This window comes from Phaseolus vulgaris, chromosome 6, assembly GCF_000499845.2.
Source record: "Phaseolus vulgaris cultivar G19833 chromosome 6, P. vulgaris v2.0, whole genome shotgun sequence".
Taxonomy (NCBI): Eukaryota; Viridiplantae; Streptophyta; class Magnoliopsida; order Fabales; family Fabaceae; genus Phaseolus; species Phaseolus vulgaris.
In genome coordinates, this window is record NC_023754.2 from 4,478,789 (window position 1) to 4,487,506 (window position 8,718).

An 8,718-nucleotide genomic window follows, 5' to 3' on the forward strand; every position below is an offset into this window, starting at 1 on the left:
CCAAGGCGGATCCGTGCGAGGTCATGGTAGATGGTAAATTGGTAGAGCATACTTAAGTTACTTGTTTTGTTTCAAACTATGTAGCCTCTTCTTGATTATTTCCATTTTCCTCAAGTGCTTGTATTGGAACAGTTATCTGATAATACAATGTTTAGGGTTTAGACTTGAATTTTTTGATAAATTGTTTTCACTAATTTAGTATAGGTGGATCGAGAACGAGTCACTCAATGAGAGGATTTAATATAATGAATAAGTAGATTACTCAAACTAGTAGATTGGTAACGAACTGCTTAATAAAAAGTTTCACTAATAGGTTGGAAAGGAACCATTTGTGAACAACTTTTCATTTTTAGAACAATCAAATAAGTAGAAAGAAAATGTATCACTTAGATGAAGTAACTTCCTTTATAATGAAGTAATTTGGAACTAAACTGTCGAGTACATGTAACATAATAAACAAGTAGATCAAACCTTAAAATAACAAGTAGATTTGAGTTGAACTGTGTATTGTACCATTATGCATAAGTAGATCGAGACAAGTAGATCTAACCTTAAAATAACAAGTAGATTGGAGTTGAACCGTGTATTGTACCATTATGCATAAGTAGATCGAGACAAGTAGATCAAACCTTAAAATGACAAGTACATTAGAATTGAACTGTGTATTGTATTGTGTATGCATGAGTAGATCGGGACAAGTAAATCAAACCTTAAAATGACAAGTATACCAGAATTGAACCGTGTATTGTATTGTGCATGCATAAGTAGATTGGAACAAGTAGATCAAACCTTAAAATGACAAGTAGATCGAAATTGAATTATATATTGTACCATGTATGCATAAGTAGATCGGGACAAGTATATCAAATTTTAAAATGACAGGTAGATCGAAATTGACTGTGTATTGTCCTGTGCATGCATAAGTAGATCGAAATTGACCTGTGTATTGTATCGTGCATGCATAAGTATATCAAAACAAGTATATCAAACCTTAAAATGACTAGATTCAAGTTGATCAGACAAATAAATAAGAGTTGATCGAACAAGTAGATCTGAGTTGATCGGGAAAGTAGATTTGAGTTTATCGGAAAAGTAGACATGAGTTGATCAGAAAAGTATATCTGAGTTGATCAAGCCTTTCATTTGTCGACCGGCAGTGCCAAGAATTTACATGCATGTTTTCAATCATAACAAAAATAGTTTTGGACATATCAGATACCAATCAATGAATATAAGCAGTAAAAACTAGAATAATTTTGAAAGAAAAAAAGTAAAAGACAATGGTGATTAATCTGATAAAATATTTGAGATTGTAGTTTTTGAATGGATTATGGGTGTTTATGGTCTATTCAAAGGTAGGTTAATTCCAACATAACACCAACATCAACATCAAAATCAATGTCTAGCCAAACCCATCCTTTAATCTCTGGAAAATCACTACAAAAAAATGTGTATGTGGTGGCGGTTATAATATGATGGTTATTAAAAATCGTCACAATTATCCGTATAATACGAAAGCTTCATAACTACCATAATTATCCTTCAAAATGTGGCATTTAGAATTGCCATAATTATCATTCGAAATAAACGCTCTCTCATGTTTCCTTTCCTCTGCATAATTCCCACATAATTCCCAAAATTTATTCCCTAAAACCTTTTAAAATCTCTCTTCTCTTTGAAACCCTTTCTTCTTTTCTTTGCCCCTCATCGTCTTCTCCCTACCGCTCTTCGCCTTCTAATTGCCACATCCACCATCTTCTTTGTGCAACTCACTATCTTCTCTCCGCCACTCACCATTTTCTCTCTGCACCATCCACCGTCGGTTCCGTTTGCGCTGGATTTTTCCAAAATAAACCTATTTTCTCCTTTTTGTTTCACTCTCCAATCTCCATCATCTCTGCAAGTCCCTCCTTCATTTCATACATTTCCCATTTCCTCAAATTTTTTATTTTCCAAAACCCTATTCTTATCTTTAGTCCCTGATTCCCCAAAATTTTCGAAAATCCTTTGAAAACCTATTCCCAAAATCCTTTGTTTCTTTTTCTTTCCCGATCTCCTTTCTTCGTTTAACCTAGCCATCACATGCACCTTCATCGCAATCTATTTTTTGTCAGTCTCATCCATAGAGATTTTCTCACAACGATTCCCCAGAATTAGCTTTTCGCGAATCATCAACCTCATTACTGATTTTGCTTCAAACGCGATGTTAAGAGGTAATCTTCCCTCACTGTCAGCCTCACTCATGTTCAAATTGGGTTTTATTAATGAAATTTGTGAATTATGAGCATTGTTGTCTTTGTAAAGTGAGTAAATTTTTTGATGACTTCTTATTCCCATTTTCTTTCTTACTAACAAATATTTATATAATGAATTTGGATTTTCTACAACTAAAACTAGTTTGTTTTATTTGGTTCAACTCTAAGCTTATATATTGTATTGATGACCCTAAGTGTATTGAACTAATTTTTTGTTCAAAATATATATGGAGAGAATGGGAATTCTCGAGGCACCTTATAGCATCATATTCTGGAAGCACTTTGTTTTGATATGTTATACAATTATTTATAGATCTGAACTGTTTAATAACCTAGACTTTATACTTTGTTCTTGTTATCGTTTTTAATCGTCTTTAACCATAAATTTATGAAGAAGTTGGTGTTCCTGTTTTTTCTCTGCATCATACTTCCATTACTACCTAGTTGATATGTAAGTGAAGAAATATGTATATTTTTTTTTATCAATGTTTGATAAGACTCTAAACAGTTTAATTTAATTTTTTGGTGCTAAGTTCAAATTTACTGCCATGAAGTTGTGGGCTTATTGTTAGTTTTGTTACTACGAAATTTCAAGTTGAAAAAAATAACCTTGTTGTGTTTTGTACATCTTGAGAAGCAAGTGATTGAGGTTGAGCAGTTCTATGAATCCACTGATAACGTTCAAGGTAATAATTCTAAAGGTGGTTCACTTGTAAAAGAGAAGGGCAAGGAGAAACATCTTACTGGCACCAAAAAACCACTGCAAGATGCATTACATACTGAAGTTGTTGTTGCAAGGAGAATGTAAGAGCTTACACGACAATTTTCCACAACATTGTGTCAAGCAAGCACGAATATTTCATAACATTTTTTTAGTAATCTTTATGAATGTAGTTTTTCTCATGTGTCCTTGTATTTAGATTTCTTTTTATAGTTAAAATCAAGAATTGAACTCGAGGTTTTTGTTTCCATCGGTTAGAAAATGTTTTATCCATTTGAGTTGATGTTGGAACTCAATCCTATTTTTAATGTCAACCACCTTACACTATCTATTACCTTTGAACACTAAACCAAGTTTTTGGTTGAGCATTATGGTGCATTGGATTCATGTATCTGATCCTGTCTAGTGGGTAAACATATGGTTGTTTTAAGTGAATGGCTAAGAGGCATTGCCCTTGTTTTACCTTCTTCCATGGGCAATCATTTCTTATTTGTTAAATTTGATTCACTAGTATAATTATACTTGTTGGTTGGAAGGGGCTTGTATCGAAATTTGTACTGCTGACTTATACTAAATTTTTGTTCACCCATATACACTTGTCATGTTGCTGATGAGTTTCTACTGTAAGTGCACCCCATTGTCAAAAGTAATAATTTGTCCTTAAGGACGGATATAGATCCCACAAAGAACATTGAATTATTAAGTACAATATTCGCTAAATATAAAACAGAACAATAAAAAATGTGTTGAGAATGATTGTGTTGGCGATGATAAATAAGAAAACAGACAAAGAATTGGTTGCTTCAAGTTGAAAAAATAGGGATTAGGTTTCATTTGTCTCACTCTTATGTATTTTGATTAACATGTTAACATTATGTTCTTTGATTGAAATTGATGCCTGCATAAACGTCATTTTATGTTCTTTTTTATTTGAGAAAAATAAAACTAGAAAACAAACAAAATAAAACTGAAATTTATTCAAGAAAAATAATTCAAGACATAAAACTAACAAAATAGCAAAAACAACAAATAAACAGAAAACAAAATAACCGAAAAAATAGAAAAGATAAAAGAAAATTCAAATAACTGGAAAGAAAAGAGAATTAGAAAGATAAAACCATAATCCTCTCTTCCTAAAAAGTCATCCAGCTCTTTGTTAAAATCTTCATCTATAATCTTTCTTCATTTGTTGGATATGTCCCCCTGAATAATAGAACATGTCCCTAAGTCAAGCTACATATAAAAAATAATTATTTTTTTATTTTTGCAAAAAAAAATCGCTCGAGTGAGATAACTCTGGAGAGAACCCCACTTTTCGTCATTGAACTCGCCTGGGCGAGATTTGACTTGCTTGGACGAGAATCTCTGCAAGAAAACATGAATCCGACCTCTCAATATCATATAAAAGTAGATAATGCAAGAGTTAGCAAGAAAAATTCACAAGTAGTAACCAAAAATTTGTATTTTATATTTTGTTTGTTTTTTCTTCTTTTGGCTTTTGAAAATTTAAAAATAAACAGAAATTTAAATAAATATCTAAAATAAATCAATAACCACCTAAGCTACAAATTAAAACTTAACAATAAAATAAAACAAAAACAAAATAAAATAAAACACTAAAACGACACTGAGAGAAAAACATATAACAAAAATATTCAGAAAAAAATATAAATAAAATAAAAACTTACGTAAAATAAAAACTAAAAACAAGATAAAAAAAAACAAAAGAAGTGAATAAATAAAAAATATAAATAAAAATAAATAAAAACTTAAAAATACAATATAATAACGTACTTAAAATCAAATAAATACTAGGAGTAAAATAAAAACAAAATAAAACAGAAAATTATAATTGTAAACAACTAACTAAAATAATTTAAAGATAACTACGCTTACGTAAAAAATAAAAACTAAAATAAAATATAACAAAAGAAAAACAAAATCAAAATAAAATAAAATAAAAATATAAACAAAAACAAAATAAAATAAATATTGTAAAGAAAAAAAATATAAAAATATAAAAATTTTCTTTTTAAAACAACATATCTACAAATTTAGGAAACAATTCAAAAATAAATAAAAACAATTAAAATATTCACTATTTAGGAAACTATACTCAACAATTCAAACCTGTTCCCTGGCAACAACACAAAAAACTAGATGACTTTCTATTACGAGTGCACCGTGTTGTCAAAAGTAATAATTTATCCCTAAGGACGGATATTGATCCCACAAGAAAAAGTGAATTATCAAGTACAATAATCGCTAAATATAAAACAAAACAATTAAAAGTGTGTTCAGAATGGTGGTGTTGGCGATGATCAATAAGAAAATATACAAAGAATTAGTTGCTTCAAGTTGGAAAAATAGGGATTAGGTTTCCTCTGTCTCACTCTTATGTATTTTGATTAGCATGTTAACATTATGTTCTTTGATTGAAATTGCCTGTATAAACGTCATTTATATTGATTCATCGTATATAAAATTCCCTCGCATAATTATAAGAAAAACTTAGAATCAAGCTCATACGTTAATAGTAATTAGCATTTCAAGTCTATTCCTAGCACTCAAATATGTTAAATATTATTGTTCCCAATCAAATTTAAGATCTCAAACATGTCACAAATATTTAAAAGCAAAACAACAATACCAATAATCAATCAAGAACAAAATATTATATCATAATTAAATATCACCTTAATACATAAGAGTTCGAACAAATTACTCTCAATCTCAAAGGGTAGAACTAGTCACGCATACTTTTAGCACCTTCCATTCTCCCAATTGGTCACAATTCACTCAATGGTGTTTTCCTCTCAATCTGGCACACTAGGGTTCTGCCTATAGCCCCCTATTTAACCTAATTTGTTAGGGTTAGGTGAATTCTTGTGTTGTGCTTTGGACTTGTTTATAAAAACATAAAATTAGCTCAATTAATCTGACGCATTTTTGCTGCTGAGTTGGACTTTTTTTCTCTCTTTTGTGCGTTATGGGCCTTCCAACTTTCTCCTTTTAGCATATATCATTCTTCTTTAGTCCAAATCTCCATTCTTCCTTAGAAACCTACAATTAACACCAAATTTTTGGGAATAAAATTCTCTTATTCAATTAAAGATCATAAAAAATATGTAAAAATGTATAAATTTATAAATTAAAGATTATTTTATATGTAAATTAACAATTAATACTCATAAGTGCCTATATTTTAATATTAAATATTACATAAATTAGGCACTTATCAATTACTTGTTGATGTATCCTGTATAACATCCATAAGCATGTCTACTCCTAAATATCTAATTGATTAATTGTAATTAGGATTTCCTCTGTTACACTAAGTCCCGAATGTTGCCTTCTTTCCTCCCATTTCACGGTCACACTTTCTCTTAGAAGCCTATGCCTAATTCATTGCTTAGAAATCTCCAATTTTTAATTTATAGTTAAAATATATTGTCTATTTCATACTCAATTTTATTTTATTTATAGTGAAGACATTGCTAAAAGGCTTAGTTTGTGATTTAATTTACTTTTAGCTATTTGGTTCCTAAATCTACAACTATGTTGAAATTGCTTTTTGGTTCCTATTTGTAAGTTGAGATTGTTGATATGTTTTTGGTACAACTGTTGATGTTTACACATTGTTTTGGCTTCAGAATATTGATTATTGCTTCCAATTTTATCTAGACAAATATTTATGACTTCTAACTTGTCTTTTAACTTGAAAATTAACTTTAAACATATTTTTTATTTATTCCAAACATCGGATGTTGGAAGTAGTGCACCATCACCAAAATAGAATATTATAGGATCAAATGGAGACAACAAGACAAATTAGAACTATGACTTGATTTGTAATATGGTCAAATATGAAACAATTGTTATTTTGACAATTTAATGTTATCATTTTGATTTATTTGTAGTTTGGATTACTTTGACATTATCAACTTTGTTCTCTCAATCAATGAATAAAGTCATCTTTTGATTATTATATTTATCAATTTTAATTATATTATGAAGTATAATTATATTATGAAATTAGTTTATGTTATGATTTAATTATATTATGAAATTTAACTGTGTACTGAAATTTAATTATAATATGAAATTAAATTATAAAACATAATTGAATAAATTATTAAAAATATTCAAAATAAAATTAAATATTTAATACTCGAATTACGAAAATTGTAATGGTTATTATAAACATCATATTATATCGTATTAAGTGGTGTTGAAAACTGCCGTTATTTACACTGAAATTAGTTTACACAGTTTTAAAATTACGACATTTTGTAACTGACATATATTACACGCTTAAAACTGCCACTTTATACAATGTATTATATGGTGTCTGCTACAACGATTCTCAATTGACTGTCACATTATACTTTGTGACGCCACTTTAAATGAAAGTAACCACCACCACATACATGTTTTTTTGTAGTGAATTCTCTATGCACCTCCATTGGTTCTTCCTGCACCTCCATTCCAGAACTTCAAAAAAAATTTGGGATTTTGTACCAGATTGGTCAATCCGGTATTCATTTAAAAAAGGAGGGTACATTTGGTATTTAAAAATTAGATGAAGTTGTATGAAGAAGTAATGGAGGTGTAGGGAGAATTTGGTTAATCTCTTCATACATTTGTTATTGTGTTGTGTTTAAAAATACCAACAACTAACAAAACAACAACATAATTTATACTCTCCATACCCATAAAATACTAGCAGCATATCAACACATGATCATGTCTTTTTCCATTCATATTCCATCAATCATGCGAAATATTCCTAATTTATATATATTTTTTTAAAATATCTAGTCCACGTGTCTATCAACTTGCCATGTGTTAAGTTTTTTAACTACTTATTTAGATTAAATATTTTCCAATTTTTTTTTTAATGTAATTGTTCAAGAATTTGTATATAATATCTAATGACCATAACATATAACTTATGTAACAAACCTAGTAAATCATTGATGAATGACAATAGTAGAAATTTTAATTTAGTGCAAAAGAATTGAAAAAAAATATGTCTATTTTCACCCTTTTTTCTTGCCAAGATTATTTTTTTTAATAAGCAAAATCATGTGGTAATAAAAAATACAAGCGATTCATTTTCAAAATGTGGGTCACACTTTTTATTTCGTTACATTTTGTTTTGTAAATGATATGCATTTCAAAATTATGACCAGGCATACCATTAAAATATAGTAAACATTCAAGGAATAATTGTACCCAATAACAGATAAAGAGCATTGAAACACCGTAACTTCTAAAAAATATTAATAATTAATAATCATAACTAGAGGAAAAAAAATATTTTCTTCAAACTTCACAATATAATCAATCATAAGTTTTTGGAATCAGGACCAGTTTTACTTGCTCCACGGTAGGCACTAAATGTTCTTGCCAAGATGAGGTTGGGTGATTCCTGAGGTGGTGATCAGATGGCTTCCTTGTGCATCACGAGTCATAGTGTTGACCGATTACAAGGAGAGGAGGCGACTCCACCTGTAGAAGATTCTCTAACGCTCAAGTTAGTGAGAGCATAAAATATAATGTATAAAGTGTATAGTGAGAATGTATCAGTTGAGGTATTTCTTTGGAGTCATTGCCTAATTATAGGTCCTTGTTAATATGGTCTGCTAAATGAATTTTATAATAATATCCCGTAATCAAGTTAAGTGTTTAAAAATAACATTAAATGAGTGATTTTTGGCTTGGATGTATTTGGCTTTA